Genomic DNA, 18,848 nt, shown 5'->3' on the forward strand with positions numbered 1-18,848 from the left:
GGAGTGGCCTGGCTTTACTGGTGGTTCACCCCTTCCTTATTTTTGTTAGAGTATAGACAACTCTGGCTCCCTTTCTCCCTAGCTAGACGGCGAGGAGGCTGCAGAACAGCTACCCACCAGCAAATCAGCTTCATTTCAGGTTTCAAATGTGCAGTTGGAATCTTCATTCAGGCGAAACTCAATCAGTCCACAGAGGAGGAACACAAAATCTGTTCTCAAGATCTGTCCTCACAGTGCCTGTGGTTTCCAAAGGAACTGTAATCAGAACACTTTTAAATGCCATCTCTTCCAAAGTAAAAAAAAAAAAAAAAAGTAAAAAAAAAAACTACCTCATTTTTTGTTGGATCACTTATTAGGACACAAGGCCTGCTCCAAGATTGGCTGATCTTCTTTGCAGTAGATCTCTGTGTGCATACCTATTAACATTCTGACAGTATTTTCCAAGATAACATTGTGGTGTTTGCACAGAATCTGAACATACGAGGTTATACTGAGTGCAAAGAAAAAAGTGGAGTATAGTTTGGAAAAGGAGCATCATCATGCTGATGGAAAACTTCTGAATTTCAAAAGGGGCCTATTAGTAAGTAAGAGTGACTGGTAGTGGTGTGTGTATGTGTGTGTGTGTGTGTGTGTTTGTGTGTGTGTGTGTGTAATTTTTTTTTTCCTCTTAATGATGCAGTTTGCGTTCTCGGAAATGTCAGGCAGCCTTGGGAATACCAGAATAACACCTCCAACAGGTCAATTACCCGTGCCCCATGGCACTATCCTCTGGGATGCTCTACAAACACCTTGGCAGGCAGTGTGATCCGTGCGTAGGTCTAATGTCAGAGGTCAGTTCCATCAGCTATTTCCACTCGTGGTTAGCACACCAGTCCTTGCACAACTTTTCCAATTGTGGGATATGGGATAACAGGGGTTCTCTGAACATGGTCCTGGGCCCAGCAGCACCAGCATTGCCTGGGAACCTGCTAGGGACACAAGTATTGGGGCCACCCCAGTGTCAGGCACCATGGGGATGAATTCAGCGATCCCAGCTAGACCTGTCCTCGGGGGGATTCTGACTCATGCTAAAGTTGGAGAGTCATGTAGGTGGCACATGGTGGCTAGGCACTAAGTCACCTAAGGGAGACACACCTCATTTCCAGTCCCTGCCCCTCGGGATCCTCGTCACCTTGAACACACTCCTTAAACCAGCGAAGCGAGGTCTTGGTGTGTTCAAGTAGAAAATGGGGAGGAGGATGCCCGTTACCTCTGTAAGCTTTGGGCAAGGTGAGGTGGAGTGCTTCCTATGAAGTGTTCTGCAAGATGGCTGCCAAAGATCGGCACCCCGAGAAAACCACCACCCCACCACCCAAATCAGGAATCCTTTCAATTTTCTATGCTCAGATAGAAAAGTACGAGTTAAATGTTCTTTCGCTTGTTGATTTTGACTGTGTACACCTGCTTCACTATCCCTTCCTGTTTGTTGCGGGTCATGTTTGGGGGAAACTTTTTCGAGGAGAGCAACCCTGTTGCTTTCGGGTTCCTCAAAAGTGTCTTGAAGGGGGACCTTCGCTACCGGAGCCAGCTATTCCGGAAGATGGTCTAAAAGCTCCGTGTGGAAAGAAAGCTCAATCAAGCTGGTTTCAAATTTGTCTTGTGTCCTCTGGCCCCAGAGTTCCCCCAAACCCACTGCCATTTCCTGCAGCCGTCTGCACTGCCCACACACCTGGGAGTCCTGCTGAGCACGTCAGAAAGAAAGCCGTTACCCGAGCTCCAGCCGGGATCTGCTACCCACTACCCACGGCAGGGAGGAGAGCACGGTGTCGGAGGGCAGCACGCACTGCCCGCCCCACCTCTGGAGAGAGCCAGGGAGTGGGTACTGGAGAGGCCTCCCCGGGGCCCTCTGCCCTCAGAGTCCACTGACGTCCACGGACGTATTTCAGCGGCTCTCTGTGCCTACGTGAGAGCCCAGCGTGACTGAGGGCCGACGGCGCAGGGACTGAGCGGCTCCCACCAGGGCGATTTTGCATTGCACTGGAGAGACATTTATGGAGGTCAGACTGAGGGTCTCTGGAGTCCAGGAGGTAGAGGCCCAGGGTGCTGCTGGACATCCTGGGACACCCAGCACAGCACCACCACGAAGGGCCCTCCTGCCCGGGACGTCCAGGGCACCGAGGCTGGGACCTCGGTCTAGCCCAGGGCTGCACTCCTGCTCTTTCCCTCCTGTGACCTTCGATTTGCAGAAGTGTGCTTCCCTCTGGACCCGTCTCCCCAGAAGGGGAAGAAGTGAAGCTGTCCCTCTGCACGGCTTGTGCACACACAGAGCCTTCTGGGGAGGAGGGGGATGCATTTCCCTTTCATTTCTCTGACTCTTAGCTCTGAACTATCTGGGCTCTATTTATTTCGTTTCATTGGAGCTAGAGCTCCTGGGGAGGGGCAGAGCCCTCCTTGGCATGTTGAAAGCTGCCCACAGGGTGGCCAGAAGCCCTCACCTGCCACCAGGGCCCTGAAACTCTGCCGGTCGGGGGCATTGAGCCTCCAACTGGCCTTTCCCCACTAAGCTGCAGGCTCACAGGGCCCCCCAGGCAGGCGCTGTGCAGGCAGGCTGGCTGGGGCAGTTGGAAGGCGTCAGTGACCCTGGGTGCTGTCCTCCACATGCCCACGGGCCCCAGTTGGCTTGACACAGAGGCAAAGCTCACAGGTTCCTGGTGCGCCAGGTGGGGTGGCACCCAGCCCCGTGAGAAGCCACGGCAGGGCCGGGGAAGGGCTGGGTCAGGTCGGCTGCCCAGCGGCTGGCACGGATCTGTGGTCACTCCTGTACGTTGAACTGAGCGATGAATGGCCATTGGTCCCAACCCAACACTGTCGCTCCTTAAAGAGTCACGTGCGCATGGTGTTGGCATCAGGCAGGGGAAGAGGCGCTCAGAGGCGGTGGCAAACCCGACTCGTCTAGGTGGGTCTTGGGGGCAGGTGGGGACGTCTGCACGGGGACAGGAAGGATCGGGTGCTGCGCTGGGGGTTGTAGCTGACGGGTGATGGAGGATGGTCCAGGAAGGCCTCCCTGAGACTCGGGGGCCGACTACGGGAGCTAGTGACAGAAGGCGGGGCGCAGCAATAGCAGATCACGTCACAGCGAGCGGTGAGGACCAAGGTCCCCAGCAAGAAGCAAAACACGGGGGGACACTTGGGCCGGGGTGAGTGAAGCCAGAACTGGACAGGCCGTCGGTGGAGAGAGGTGAGTCATAGGTGGGATCCGGGAGGCCAAACTGAGTGGGAAGTTGGAGACTGTCCCCTCCCTGACGGATTCCTCCACCCCAACCTAGAACCTGCCCCTGCTCCAACCTGCTGCCAAGGTCACCTGCCCCTGGACTGGCCTCTCCCCGCAGGGGCTGTTAATTAATGTGTCCTTGGTGCTTCCTCCCCTGGTCCCCCTTCAGCCCACCTGGTTCCCACCTGAGCCTCCCTGGGCCTAGTCACAGGAAGGAGGGGAAGAGGGCAGGAGGACAAAGGAAGCCCAGGACGTATAACTGGGCAGGACACCCGCTGTGGCCCCGTCTCCATCCGGGGAGAAGGCTGTGTTCCCGCTTCTTAAACAAACCCTGCTTCACTGGCTGGCCTCAGGGGCCTCTCTCACGTCCTACTTCCACACGGGGGGAGCAGGGCTCGTCACCCGTAACCGGGGTCTTCCCAGGGAGGCAGGTGCAGAGTCGGGGTGTGGAGAACGGGCTTGGGGGGGTCCAGACGTCTCCCAGGACTAGCGGGAGTCCACCTGTTTCCTCCCCGGGGCTGCAGGCCGGCCTCGCTCCATTGCCCACCCAGTGGGGGCTGGTGGGTGACAAGGGCGGCCTCCTCCGTGTGGGTGTGGGCCAGCAGGTCCTGCCTCTCCTGTCCCTCCGGAGCTCTTCCCTCTTGTCCTTCAGAGGACCCAGGGTCTTGGCGTCCAGCAGGGGCAGAGGGAAGGAGTCCTGCAGGGGAGGGGTCCCAGGGCTCCACGGCCGTCGGCCCAGGAGCCCAGGTCTGCGGCTGCCCTCGGGACGTGAAGGGCTCTCGCCATCCCCAGGACAGAACGCTGCATGCTGAGGAGCGAGGGGCACCAGGACCGCTGAGCCCCCAACCCTGGGCAAGCTCGTGCTGCTGCTAGGAGAAGCCCGCCCCATGCTCCTAAAAGTGTCACGGGTCACTCTAGGAAGTCACACTCTCCTTGCTCAGAGCAAAGAGGGGGGAAGTTCCCTTCCGGAATACCAAGAAGTCTAAAAGAGGAAGCAGTGGCGCTGGGCGTGGGCCGCGGACCCAGTTTTCCTTGCCAAGCCACCGACTGGATACACAAATGGTGGCCGGCTGATTTTAGAGGTCACCAGTGTCACTTGACCCGCGTGCTGGTCTCAGGGAAGCCCACGTCCATCAGATGGGAGGGGCTGGCCTTCTTCAAAGAAGAAAGTGTGGATCTGGTGACCGACCTCGCCGCGCCACAGTTTGTCACCTTGTACTCACACCTACTTACAGGCACATGAACACTGACAAAAATAGAATTGCCATAAGCTGGCCCCCAGAGCACACTCCCCCGCCCCACCCAATAGATAAAGGCAACTTGACTTCCATCATCAACTGGTTTTCACAGTATTTTCCCCAAGGTCAAGTGGAGAAGGGCGTTTTGGTACCACTTCAGGGATAAAGAACCTACTGTGATGGGTCAAAGGTGAGCGGAAGAAGCTCACCTTCTGGAAAGACCCTCCTGTAGGGTGCGGCTGCGAGTTCCTGGTCCTTCTTCAAGAGAGAAAAGGACAAATTTCCTCTCTAGTTGGGTCGTAATTGACCTTGGCCTCACCCTAAACTTGCAGGTGTTTGTCTTGGTTCAGAGTCTGGGTGGCTTAAACCACACTGGTTTATTTCTTCCCAGCTCCGGTGGCTGGGGAGTCTAGGGTCCAGGTGTAGCTGGGGGTTCTGGTGAGGGATGTGTGTTGGTTTGCACGTGGCAGAGAGAAAGCGCTGGTCTCTCCACCCGTCATGGGCACCAGTCCCATCAGGAGGGTCCCCTCCAAGTGACCCCTTCCAAACCCACCCCTTCCAAGGGCCCACCTCCATACCACTGCGGTGGGACTTCAGAGGGTGACCAGGGACAGCCCTCAGCCTGTGGGACTTCAGAGGGTGACCAGGGACAGCCCTCAGCCTGTAGCAGCTACAGACGGACGGATGCCTCCAGGGTGGATTTTCTTACTCTAGGGACTGAAGATAACAAAAACTCACCCTCGGGTTTGTTTACTCCGTTTAAATAAGAACAAAACGAGAAAATCTACCGTGAATAACATCTCTTTAAAAAAAACGGAAGAGGGCCATTCCTCAAAACCCAAAGGTTCTTCAGTCCTGGGCAATAAAGGGTAGAAGAAAAGCCCCAATAGATACCGGTGACCTCTTATTCTAAATATCCGAATATCAGGACCTACCGAGGTGCCAATAGCTGCAGGAAAATGGGAAGCAGAAATCGGCCAACATCAAAGGCTGGGGGTGTAGCCAACACCCCGGGGCCACGTACATCCTACCCTCACACAGATGTGGGCCACAGATTGTCAAAACAGTCGGCTTTCCCACTGCCACTAAAAACACAGAATCATTTCATAAGATTAGGGCCAGGAATTTCAAATATTTGTCCCTCAGCAGTGAGAGCAACAGAAAACCAAACCAGTATCCAAAAAAAGAGCATGAAGTATGCTTGCCTCTTGCCTCTCGCTCTCCTCAAACTAACCTTAGAGTCGGTGGCAGCGACGGCCACTCCTAACTCCAAATTGGACTGTCTGTGAGAAGGGACAGCCACAAAACCAACCCGCTGCAGGCCAACGGGCCCAGGGGTGTTCCCTAAATTGTAGAAAACAGCCTGGTCAGTCCGTCTGACCGCACACCAGGGGGCCGCGGGCAGAACAGGAGAGGGCAGCGCGGGGGACTGCGTGATCTGCACCCGGTCACTAGTAGAGAGAGAAAAGGGGGATTTCACTCCGGAAGGAAATTAGGACTAAGAAAATTCCATGCGAAGGGGCCTAAGAAGGGACCGTTATCGTCAGACGCGATGGCACAAGTGTCATCCCAGTTACCAGGGAGGCTGAGGCAGGAGGATCTCCAGTTCGAGGCCAGCCTGGGAAACTTAGCAAGACCCCACCTCAAAATAAATTCCTTCAGAGCCCTTCCTCCACCCAAATCCAGAACCTGCCCCTGCCCCAACCTGTGGCTGAGGTCACCTGTCCCCCAGGACGGCCCCTCCCTAGGGAAGCGATAGGGTGGTTAATTAAGGTGTCCTTGGCCGCTCCCTCCTGCCCTGCCCCCTTCAGGGCTGGGATGGAGCTCAGTGCAGGGCACGTGCCTGGGGGGCTTGGGACCCTGGGTTCCAGCCGCAGGACCACAAAAAAACACAGCAAACAACCCCAAACCAGGAGCCCCGAGCATGTCAGTCTGATGGACTTACAGAATCTTTTGGTTTTGTTTTATTCCTTGGCTGTGTGTGTACTTTCCAGGTTCTGCCCCGGGCTCTCATGTTGAGCCCCCAAAGCCGTGAGCGCCCGTCGCAGCAGCTGGGACCCCTCTCCTAGCCCCCATCACCCTTTAAACGGCCTGATTCCGACACCAGGCCACAAGCTCCCGGAGAGCAGGGACCCTGCCCTTGCTTAGCACCGTGCCCGGCCCCTGGTCACTTCTCCAGAACCCTATCTTAAGGTGAGATATTTGCACTGAGATGTGGCACTGGCCGAGGAGACGGTGGACGAGGGGGCTGCCTCTGAACCCTCTTGGTCTTAATTCGACCTCATTCGGATCCTGACAGCAGCCGCAAGGATTATCTGGGACACAGTTGCTCCTCCTAAGTGGCTTAGCGTCCTAAAGCCCCTTCCAGGGGCGGGGGGCCAGGCAGCAGCGAGCCCTGCTGCCAGCACAGGCCACAGGCTGTGCGAGGAGCCTCGTGGGTTTGTTCTGAAATAGAATACCTGAGTCTGTGACCCGACTGACCAGCGGAGGGCAGAGAAGGTCCCCGGTACGGGCCTCCTTCACCTGTGTATCAAAGCCGTTCTCCTTACACGCTGCAGTGTGGTGTAGGAGAGGATGAATAATTAAACAGATCTGCAGCACAGAAGCAAACACAGCATCCACACGCTAAAGCCCGATGGCAACGTGAACATCTGGCCAAGGCTTAGGCTGGAGAAGAACTTTCAAAAGCCCTCAAGGTGGACAGGAAAGCATCCGGATTAATTTCCTTCTTACAGCAGGGAAAATACATGAAGACAGGGCCTCGTCAAGGGCTCTGTCCACCTACCGTCCACGGCAAGAGGAGGCACCGTGAACCACCAGGGCCCCGGGAATGTTCCAAAGCTATTTTAGCATCAGAACTTAGATTTACCTAGTCATTTTATAAAGACTCATATGGCATTTATATTCTTCATAACGTGTTTGATCTTCTTGCTAAAAGTGCATTATTGGAATGGTTGCTCTGGGGCTGGGGCATGGCACAGTGGGAGAGCAGTGTCCAGGCACGCGGGAGGCCTGGGTTCCATCCTGGTCCTGGGGGGCTGCTGTGCGCACAGGGGCCGTGTTTGCGGCTGGCTTCTCCTCATCTCCCGAGTCTCTCCATCCCGGGATGAGGGCAGCGTCCACCACGGAGGGAAAGACGTGCAGAGGGAGGCAGGGGCTCTGACCAAGTGACCGGTGCAGCCCTGGGAGCTGCTCTGAGTCTGGCGGGCAAAACCCAAGGCTGCCTTCCACAGCAAGGGGTGGACGCGGTGGCCAGGCAGGACAGGCCTCCGGAGGCTCACAGAGCTCCTGCCGCAGCTCACACCACACAGCAGCCACTGCTCCTCTTTGACGTCCGCCGACTGCGTGGTCACCAGCCATCGCAAAGCATCCACTCTACCCACGCACGACGACGAGCCGGCTGTGGGAACCCGGATCTCCTGGCCAAGTGGCTGGCGCAGGAGAGGGCCCTGAACCAGGGGGAAGGCTGCTACGGAGCTCCCGGGAAGCCTCCCGGAATCCCACAGAGACACCTCACCACCAACGGAGCCAACACGGAGGCTGCTTCAGTGATCACAAGAAGGGGGGCAGTGCTGCACCCCAGGACCCCTGTGAAACACGGCACGGCTCCAGGGGCCTCCACGGACACCCCCAGGTGCCTCAGGACAGGGAGAAGGAGTGGCTCCCAGCGCCCTTTTAGAAAGCAAGCTCTACTGTGACCGAGGGAAATGGAGACTGTCCCACTAATCCCCCAAAGCCAAAGGCCAGATGTTCTCTGCCACATGCAGATGCTGACGCACAGTAAGGGGGTGGGGAATAGCGTTCACTGGATTAGACAAAGGGGACCGAGGGTGGGAGGGGGGACAGGAAGGGAAGACAGTGGACATCACTTTCCTGCGCTCATACACGCACACACGACCCGTGAAACTCCACATCATGCACCAAGAATGGACCCTGATTATGATGCTATACTCCACGAGTGTAATAGGTCAAAAACACGCCCCTGTCACGTAGATCTAAAAGGATCAGATAAAAATCAACTAATTAATTTAAGAAAGAAAAGGAAAAAAGCTCAAGTCAGGTATGACACGGGGGTTTCACCGATACCAGCCTGCTCTGATGTCCCCCCTGCACAGCGCTGTCACCACCCCCACTTCGACACCGGCCCAACGGGGCAGCCACTTCCACCCGCCAGGGGATCCAGCGAGTGCCAAGTCCACGGAGCCCGGCTGGTGAGGCAGAGGGGCCGGATGGCAGGACCCCTCCAGCACGGGAGGAGCAGCCATCCCCAGCAGCCCCTTCCTGCCACCGCTGGACCCAGAGACGGCAAAATGCCAGGCACTGGTCTAACCCCGTCACAGGATCCTCCACAGACGGGAGAAACGGGTCAGACAGGTTCTCAAGTGCAGGGGCCTTAAATAGGAGCCCAGTGCAGTCGCCCGAAAATAAGGACATTGGAGACTCGGAGCTCGAGGTCCTCTGGGAAGAGAGTCTTCTCTGTGTATCACAGATGTGCTCCAGTGTGTGTGAGCTCACTCTCACACAGACACACAGCCATGCACATGCAGAGACAAAGACATACCCACTCAAACATGCACACACACACCCAGAAACATGCGCACATACACGCACACGCAGAGACACACATGTATGCACGTGCTGAGACACACATACACTCACATGCACCACATAGACACACATGCACACAGAGACACATATTAACACACACACGCACACATACACACAGGTCTCTCCTGGTCACTTTATTCTAACCAGAAGCAGAGGCAATTCTCCCCTAAGGACATCTCCCGGGCAGGGCAGCTCTGGCCAAGAGGCTGGTGCAGGAAAGCTCTGCACAGAAGCCTGTTGGCCTCACTCCACTGGCACCGAGCTCGGTGGCCATAGGGGCAGGCCCGGGGCAGCCAGCTGGGTGCTGGTGGACTGAGGCCAACAGGTGGTCAAGAAACACCAAGCTAGGGTCAAGCACGCGGTTTGGAATGAGGTCACCAAGGAGGAGCAGGCCTGGGAGAGTGAGGGCCGAACCCCACAGACGGGAGGGACGCGGGGGCCTGCTGCCCTGGTGTGGCTGGCGAGGGCACAGGAGCAGTGGCACCTCCGTCACGGCCCGACCTGGGGATTCCCTGCGTATGGCGGGCACTCCAGGTCAGCTCGGTCCAGTGGGTGGGGCGGGACTTGGTCCAGCAGCCTGGAGAGCTACGGGTGCCAGGGACACAGACCCTGCAGTGTCTCCGACAGAGCTCTGGGATGGCAAGTGACGGAGACGCACCTCGAGAGAACTGGCAACATGGGGTTTGTAGGCTTCACCACCCCAGGAAGGAAGAGAGGGCCAAGCGGCCTGTGGGTGCCAGGAGCGGCCCTCTCCTTGCTCTCGCCTGGCCCTCTTACAGTGGCTCCCTCAGGGTCCCCAGAGGGGTCCTCTGCACGTCTCATTCCTGCCACTAGGTGTGCTAGCGCACTGAGGGCACCTCCAAGTGCCCGTCCTTGGAGCCTCATGGTCAGGGAGGCCAGAGAGCTCTTCCCCTCGCCCACAGGAGAGGTCCAGGGAAAGGGAGCTGACCGACAGGCACGAGCAAGGTGGCCACGGTGGAGGACAGAGGCGAGTGCAAGTGACAGGTCCAGGAGGGCAGGTACTGCGACTGGCAGCTTCCTGCAGGTCAGTGTGGTCAGTGGTCAGGAGGGAGTCCGGAGGACCTGTTCCCTGAAGAAGGGGGCAAGGGAGGCCACGCAGCTGGGAGTGGACGCTGCCTACAGGGCTCCTGCCCCGAAGCAAACAGATTCAGAAGCTCAGGAGCAGCACTGCCAAGCCCGGCCCTCCCTGTTCTGGGAGACGCCGGGACATCTGGTCACCGCATTCTGTGCACTGTCCTTCACTGGTGCCAGAAGTTAAATAGCCCCTGGCAGGAAGGCTGGGCCTTGCAGGGCGTCTCCACACAAATCCAGCTGTTCTTAGGCAGGGCTGCAGGTACCCCCCACTCTAACAAGAACAGCCCTGCGGTTAATCGGATTTCCAACGACTGGGTCACGACACTTATTAAGTACATGGCACCTTGGGTGTGATGCTTATTAAGTTCTTCCACTTGTTGCAAAGCAAAGGGAATTTTTGCCCCAAGAGTATCGGTCCTACCCGACTCTTAGTTTTATGGAGGCCCCAAGAATCTAAAAGCTTAGAACAGTATTAAAAAGGCCCCCGCCCTCCCTTATGCTCTTTTCCATAAATCCAACGCGAGAAGACACAGAGCACCCTCAGCTACAACCTCCCAAAGTTGGCTTTGTGGTTTGGAGTGGCCACGGGCACGCTGGCCCTCAGTGGCCCGTCCCCGAGAGCTGCAGGGTGGTGGACAGCAGCTCTAGACCCCCAGCTGGGTCCTGCAGACTTGCCCACTCACGTGCCGCTGTGACATCGAGGTGCCACCTGGCCCTGGTTCCCGCACGGCGGACTCCCAGGTCAGCGGTCACTGACCGCAGCTCAGCAGCTTCCGGCCAAGAAGCAGGGGCCAGCCCATCCCCCCACAGCCCTGCCGTCTTCCTGGCAAGACGCCTCCCAAGGGAAAGGAACAAGAAGCTGCTGGCGAAGCTGCCTTCCCTTCTGCATCCTCAGAGGAAGTGGTCACCGGGCTTCCCGGGCACACGGCCCAGGGCAGGTGCACGGCTGTCGGCACGTGCCCCCCAGGGCCAGTTCTCCCCCTCCCCGTTGCTGCCCAGGGGTGGAGCAAGACCCGGCAGCAGTATTTGAAAAGCGTGTCTTTCGGGGTCTCCCTGAAATCTGCACAAGCCAGAGTCCGGGGGGAGTGTGGCCTGGCCCATGGGACGGTGGGAGCAGCCGCTCTGTCCTTGGCCACGGGGCTCTGTGCCCCTGTTACCTGGTGTGAACTGAGCCACAGAAGGGGACCAGGTTGCCCGCCCGAGAGAAAGAACACAGGGACTGTCCATGCCCACGATGAAGCCGCCCGGAAAGCGTGAGCGATGGACGTGACTCCAGCAGGTTCTCAGGGGCCATCTCCCGGTCTCTCCTGGTGGGAGCTCCGCAGAGCGGCACAGACCCACGCTCCAGAGAGAGGATCTGACAGACGGCTTCTCTCCGTGGCCCTCGAAGAAACAGGAACGTGAGCGAGGTCTTGTTGGTGGTGGATTCACAGGAGAAGCGATGTGTGCCTCGGACAGACGGGATGACCCAGGGACACTCATGGGTGGCCCTACGCGTGATTGCTGGCTGCCACGCTGCTCCCCCCCGATGGCATCTGCCAGCCGGGCAGGGAAAGCAGTTTTGCCGGGGAGTGGAGAGGGTGGTGGCTGCTGGGCATTGCTTTGAAGAAAGGCTCCCAGGCTCAGGGGAGCGGGCGGGACGGAGCCGTGCTGTGCGCCAGGCCCAGAGGTCACCACAGCAGTCCCCCTGCCGCTTTCCCTGCCTGAAGATGGGGTGGGCTGCTGCCCGGCCTTCGCTCCTGACAGACAGCTGACTTCTCTCTGCCGTAGCCCGCGTGGGGACTGAGGGCCTTGGCTCCTGCCCTGTGGGGAGGGAGCCAGGGGGTCGGGAGGTGCCTGTGAACGGGGGGCAGCGCGTGGTGACGCGGGACACGGGGCGTCTGAGTGGTGAATGGGAAACACTGCAAAGCGGGAGAAGGGAATCAGCAGAGAGCCGGGCTGGCCGCACTGTGGCCCAGGAGGTCTGGCTGGCAGGGGACGTGGGCGGCAACCTGAGAGGGGCCAGCAGCACGTGGGGACAGCCACACGGAGGGTTGGAGCAGGGATGGCCACACATGGGAAGAATTTCAGATAGAGAAGGCAGAAGAGTGGCAGCCCCCTACAACCCTTGGGGTACCCTGGGGAGCGCTGCTTAGAGGGTGTCCATGCAGATTCTGTCCCCCCTGGTGTCCATGCAGATTCAGTCCCCCTGGTAGAACCCCACCTCACCCTCACCTGCCCTCCCGAGGCTGCGGTTGGTTTTCTTCAAAGCGGCCACACATACACCTCTGGACAGTGTCTAGGGGACAGTGTTGGGGCCCCAGGAGAAGGGTCCTGGGTCATCATCGGCCACTCAGGCCGCCTCAGCAGGACCCCGGATTTCACCAGACTCAGCACTTGGTGTAGCAGAGGCCGGGAAAGCGGGAAGGAATAGGCCACCCAGGAACTCTGGCTTGACCTTTACCCTGGAGCTGGACACCTGAACTTGTGTCCCTCAGTGGAGAGGCAGGTCGGCCGGGCAGCGGAGAAACCCACGAATTCCCAAACAGGAAACCGAGACGCTTGGGGAGATTGCTGGACACAGCCCGGTTCTCTGTGTGCCCCGCAGGAGGGTGACGGTGGGCAGGCAGCAGGGCACCGTGTGCCACCGGGCTGTCCCAGGAGGGCACCAGGAACCTAGTGAGCTACGCCTCGTCCTCTCTGGACATCCAGGGTTTGGCCAGGCGGAGAGTGGCCACCAGCACTGTGTATTTCACCCTGAGGGCCTCCCCTCTTCCCTCGGCAGCATGAAACCCGGCTGCCTGGTCCAGTGGGCACGCGTGGGGACCTGGGACATGGAGGGAGCGTCAGAGACTCTCAGCTCCGTGGCTTGGAATCCTGGACACGGGACGGTCCCCTGTGGGTGTGAGGGCAGAAGAGGGAGGCTCCGGGGACCGGGTCAGTAAAGTACTGAAGAACCGTGGAAGAAACCCGCTGTCACACACGGAGTCGGGCAGCGGCGGCTTGCACTAGCGGCACGTCCCTCTCACTGTCCCTCGCTCCCCGGGGCGGGCCTTCCTTCGCTCATTAAGGCCTAACGCACACCGCCACAGGCACCCTACCCGGTAGCCAGAGGGTCTGAGGAACGCATGCGCCCAAGTGGCCACCACACGGCCAGGGGGGCTCCGTCCTCCGTCCTGGAAGGCTTCCTCTGCCCCCGGGTGGTCAGCCTGCCCTGCGTGTCCATCTTGTGATGATCACCAACTCTGACCGAGACTCAGCTCTCCCCCAGGTAGGAACGTAGGCAACACCTCCAGAAACACCGGTGGTGCCGTCCAGGGGGCCACCGCAGAAACCCCAGCTGTTCCCGTGTCACATCACGGTGGTCGGCTGTGTCACCAAATATGGCTTACCCCCCCGGGACTCCTCTGAAATGACAACGGCAGTGACCAGACCATCACCAGGATGTGCTTATTCCTGCATTAATAAGCAAACACCCTGTTTCTATGTCGGACATCTTTAAACTGCGGTGCAACACACGTTGAATCCAGCCTTTGAACACGTTTTTCCTGAGAAGGGGTCTGCAGCTTTGCCAAGGGGGGTCTGCTGTCCCGAGCACCGAGTTCAGACCAAGTGGATGGCCGCCAACTCATGCCATCGTCCAGGACCACAAAGACAACGCGCAAACATGCAAAAATCGGTTTTGCAGTTCACCAGACCGGCTTTCCCGTCGAGCGCATGATACCCAGGTGGGTGAGATTCCGTGCTGTCCACACAGAGGACGGGCAAGCCTTGGAGCTGGGCGCCTTGGAGCTGGCCGCCTCTGCGGGGAAGGACGGCTGCACAACAGCACCCCCTGCTGCCTCTGCAGGGCTCTGCACCCACCGCAGAGAGGCGCTCCCCAGCCCTCACCTCCTGCCCAGCCCCAGGAGGAGGAACCAGCCACCTGGGGGCCCCAGACGGACCCAAGGGGGCGGACACCAGGGTGGTCATCAGCCGCAACACCCAGCTCAGGACCAGGCGGCCGCTGAGCATCCCTGTTCTGCAGCCGTGTATCGTAGAACGCGCACCACGGATATGAGATCCAAAGTGCTCCGAGACCTGCTGCAGGCCCAAGGAAGCCACCGTGGAAAATTCCACCCAGGAGACCTTGCTTCAGACCCAGAACCACTGACCGTGCTGCATCAGTGACCCGCGGGCAGGCTGCCTAGGGTGCACGTGAGGCACAGCGAGTTCTGTGTTTGGACCTGGGTCTCGTCCCAGGAGACCTCATTATTATACGCGGCGGCTCCAGAACCCGGGACCGGGGACGTGGCTCAGTGGATAAGCAAGCAGCCCTGGGTTCAGTCTCCGGTGCCAAGGAAAAAGAAAGTTCTTGCTTTGACTTCGACTGTGAGTCTCCGTGTTGGAATTTAAAGGGGTCAGCACATTCTTAGGTCAATTCACTTGCCTTTTGAAGGTAATTTGGCCTCAGACGACCTGATAAGAAAATTAAATGCTTTAAAAAAAATGTATTCAGTGTTCACTTTTGATCGAAGGCAGGGAATCTAAGGAATATCCCATCCGTGCATTTGGGATAAAGGATATTCCGCCCGCGTCTATGGTCAGGATTGTGTAACTGAAGGCGGATCACTTGTCCCTCAGGATGTCATCACCCAATGAAGGTCTTCTTCCTTAACCTATTAATGTAGGGGGATGGGAATAGGCGATTTTCTTGAGAAATGGCCGATAAGACTTTTTTTTTTTTTTTAAAAACCCTGACTTCAATAAAAAATGAACAATGAACAAAGGATAAGCATTTAATTCCCTTATCAGGTCGTCAGAGGCCAAATTACCTTCAAAAGACAGATGAATGGATCTAAGAATGTGCTGACCCCTTTAAATTCCAACACGGAGATTCATAGTTGAAATAAAAGCGAGTACTTTTTATTTTTTAATTTTTTTTCTTGGTACTGGAGATTGAACCCAGAGGTGCTGGCTGAACCCCTGAGCCACATCCTCAGTCCTTTTTATCTTATTCGGAGACAGGGTCTCTCACTAAGTTGCTGAGGCTGGCCTCGAACTTGGATCCTCCTGCTTCAGCCTCCCTGGGATTACAGGCGGGTGCTCATGCCCCGTTAAAAGCGACTTCTTTACAGATAAAGAGATGGATTCAAAATTTGCTGGCAGGGAGGGAGTAACTGCTGAAGATCACCTCCAGGGGCAAGGCTAAAAGAACGGATGCAAGATTCCAGAACACGAATCACGAAGCAGCACCAGGCTGTGGGTAGTGGGTTCACTCTGTGGTCACCAGGACCTGGACTAAGGGCCCTAGACTTCCGCCCACCCCAACCCCTGCATACTGAGGTCCCCTTCTCTCTCCCACACGGTGCAGCAGTGGGGCAGCAGACGGAAGGACAGGCGGGGGCCAGCCTCTCCCAGTGGGCACCTGGCCCCTCATGGACAGCATTGCCATACCCAAGACCTGGGTCGCCTCCTCCTGACCCTGTGACCTCCCCAAGCTCCTCTTTTCCATTTCACAGCCTATAGGTGGAGGGGACAGTTAGTAGATGATGTCCGTCCATCGCTGTCGGTCAGTTGGCCGCCCTGGGAACGGGGAAGGAGTGGAGTTCCAGAGGGCGCGGGCTAGAGCTCCCCCAGGTGCACAGCCTGGGCCTGGGGCGTGTTCTGTGCTCACAGCGCACCCTACTGGCCGCCGGGGGAAGTTCACCAGGGACGAGCCGTTTAAAGGTTAAATGAGGACGGGGGCCACCACCGGACCCCGATGGACCGTTCAGGAGCCCAGGAGGCTGCACAGAGCCCCTGCCCGCCCACAGCTGTGCACCCGTGAGCCACCGCGGGGGTCCTGCTGTCACCCTCACTTCGGGAGGCCCCAGGGGCTGGGGCTAGCTCCCCCGGGCCCCCAGGGCAGGTGGGGGGGCAGCGGGAGCCAGACCCCATCTCACCCAGAGGTGACTGGCTCCACCACGTCCCCCGTATTCACAAGGACCAGGGCTCCCGTGGTGACAGCCAGGCCTCTGCCCCCCGCCGTGGCTGCAGCGCAGGTCTCCAGGAGCACACGCTGTTGGCAGGGCGCCTCCCGCCACAGGCTCACAGGGACCTGCCAGGCAGAGTGGCACAGGCCCTGGGACGGGACATCAATCAGAGGGTCCCTAGGCACAGCCCGTGGCACCTCCCCGGGTGGAGCAGCGCCCCTGTTCCACTCAGGTGTGGCCCCTCTTGTCACTCAGGTGTGGCCCCTCTTGTCACTCAGGTGTGGCACCTGGGCGGGGCACCGTGGCCCAGGTGGCTGGCAGGAGGCGGGTGGCACTGTGGGTCTCGGGTGCGAGGAGGAGGGTCAGAGAGTTAGAGAGAGGTCAGCTTCGCCTGCGGCAGTGACCAGAGGGGGCTCCCGGGTGGCAGGAGCCTCTTCCCAGGCTGGCACGAGAGTCCCCTGTGACAGCCAGGCCTTTGGTGAGGCCCGGAGAGGACCGGGCCTGGGCCCCATAAAGACAGGGCTCCGGGCCGCGGGGTCTCCTCTGTCCTGGCATGGCCGGCGGGGGCAGCAGGAGCCGGCGCTGACCTGCTGCGGTCAGGGCTGGACCACGCACAGCCCAGAGGAGCCTCCTGAGCAGAGGCCCCGAGGGACCTGGGAGTCAGTCAGGGAAGTGACTGAGCCCAGAGAACAGGGGCCCGGACCTGCCCCGGGGAGGGGGGTCGGCTAAGATCACCCCTGGACGCTCCTGGGCTGGGATGGCAGGAAGGCTCATGTCCCAGGATGGAACTCCCGTGTCACATAACACGCCACCTATGTGCAGCGTAGTGCAACCTATATGCCTCACGTAGTCAGCAGGCCCGCCATGACCCTGCCCTGCCGCCACAGCGCTGAACTCCAGGGATTCCCGCAGTGAGAAACCTTCCCTCCCTTTAATGCCACATTCCCTAAACTTGAACACAGACAAACTCTTTTTCAAAATAATCAGCCTCACATCCCGTGAGACGGGAACCTCACACGTTGGGATGGATCATGAGAGGTATTTCCCCCCAGGGTGGAGGTTTCCTTCCAGAGCCTTCTCCTACGACCTCCAAGACCCGCACCTCCACACGAAGCCTCCCCTCACCCCGTTCCCCACCAGTATAAAGCTGGTGTGTGGCGGAAGAACATTTCCCCAGCTGCAAAGACGTCACTTAGACACCCCCAGTCACATGGTCCTCCTGAAGAGAGGCTGACGGCTTTATCAACGGCTCGAGGTTTGGGGTCCTGACTAGGCAATGGAAATCAGAGATGCCGCCTCATCGACAGGCAGCTCTCCCGACTTGTAAGTGCTTCAGACCTGGGAGGTGGTCCAACAGTGGCTCAGGAGCTGTCCCGCAAGTCGATGTGCAGCCCTGCCTCTCAGTAGAGCTGGGTGACTTTGGGCACGTTACATAACCCCTCTGTTCTCAGCCTCCTCCTCCGACATGGAAATAACATCATCTCCATCACTTAAGGGTGACATGAGTCCCTTCACGTACAGTGTTTCACAGGAAGAGTGGCAGTTAGTGATCTGTGCTTCTATATTTGCACTTCTCAAGTTAACAGCATCACTTTAGAGGGAAATCATAGGGGTTTTTTCCCCCTCTTAAAAATATTGCACGTTTGTTTTGGGGTCATGATATCACTAGGCAATTTTGGCTATCACTAACACGTATCGGGGCAGTTTTTAAACCAGTAACGTTAGCCAGGCGCCGTGGCGCACGCCTGTCATCCCAGCATCTGAGGAGGCCGAGGCAGGAGGATCATAAGTTCAAAGGCAGCCTCAGCAGAAAGCAAGGTGCTAAGCCACTCAGCGAGACCCTGTCTCTACATAAATTTTAAAAAGAAAAAGAAAGAAAGAAATAAGAAACAGGGCTGGGATGTGGCTCCGTGGTCAAGTTCCCCCAACAAACAAAAAAAATCTAGTAACATATTTTCTTTGGGAAAAACTTAAGGAATTTTCCTCTTACCATTTTTTAAACTGTGGTTTCAGGGAACAGAGGGAGGACGTGGGTCAGAAGAGTACGGTTGGCCTGGCGGCTCTGGGCCCCTACAGCCTCCTCCTCCTCCCCCTGGGACCAAAGGGTGGGATCCTCTAGAGGCTTCTTGACAAACGGGATCATGTGATGAACATGATGATTAGCTCCTGGTGAGTGCTTCCGGATGGACACACCCTGAAGTTATCACAATCAAAATGGTCTGTAGGAAGGCTCTCACCAAAGGCTCCCTACCACCCCCGGGTGCCCTCAGCTCCCGGGATGGCAAAGGGACAGCAGGAATGTGACCACATCAGCACTGGCCCTCACCGTTGCACAGCACAGTTCACACCGTCGCAGACTGTGCAACACCCTTCAAACCACCTTCCCAGTAGGACCTTCGGAGATCAGCTGGGGAGGAGAGGTCTGGACCTTGCAGGGCAGAGCCACCCGGGCCTGGCAGTTGGGTTGCCAGAGGATTGTCATAACCACGCACGACCACTCGAGTACCCCGCTCGCCTCTCAGTGCCTCCAAGAAGCCACCAGAAGCAGGTAAAAAGCAAGTCCTGGCTTTAAGGTCACAAAGTGCACCCTCCCTGCCGTAAGCCGGGGGCGAGAGGCGTGGCACCTGGGAGGACAGACAGCCCAGGGCTCCGCTCACCACGCACTGGGCTTGGGCTGGAGGAGCGTCAGACCATGAATAAAGAAAACAGTTCCACGACCGTGCG

General features: G+C 58.0%; 1 protein-coding gene across 1 annotated transcript in view; it reads right to left on the reverse strand.

Moving 5' to 3' along the window:
• The window catches only part of Frmd4b (FERM domain containing 4B), a 179,659-nt gene that overhangs the window by 116,045 nt on the left and 44,766 nt on the right, over positions 1 to 18,848 (reverse strand). The gene's annotated exons all lie outside the window — the stretch shown is intronic.

The sequence above is a fragment of the Ictidomys tridecemlineatus genome, chromosome 16, assembly GCF_052094955.1.
Source record: "Ictidomys tridecemlineatus isolate mIctTri1 chromosome 16, mIctTri1.hap1, whole genome shotgun sequence".
Lineage (NCBI taxonomy): Eukaryota > Metazoa > Chordata > Mammalia > Rodentia > Sciuridae > Ictidomys > Ictidomys tridecemlineatus.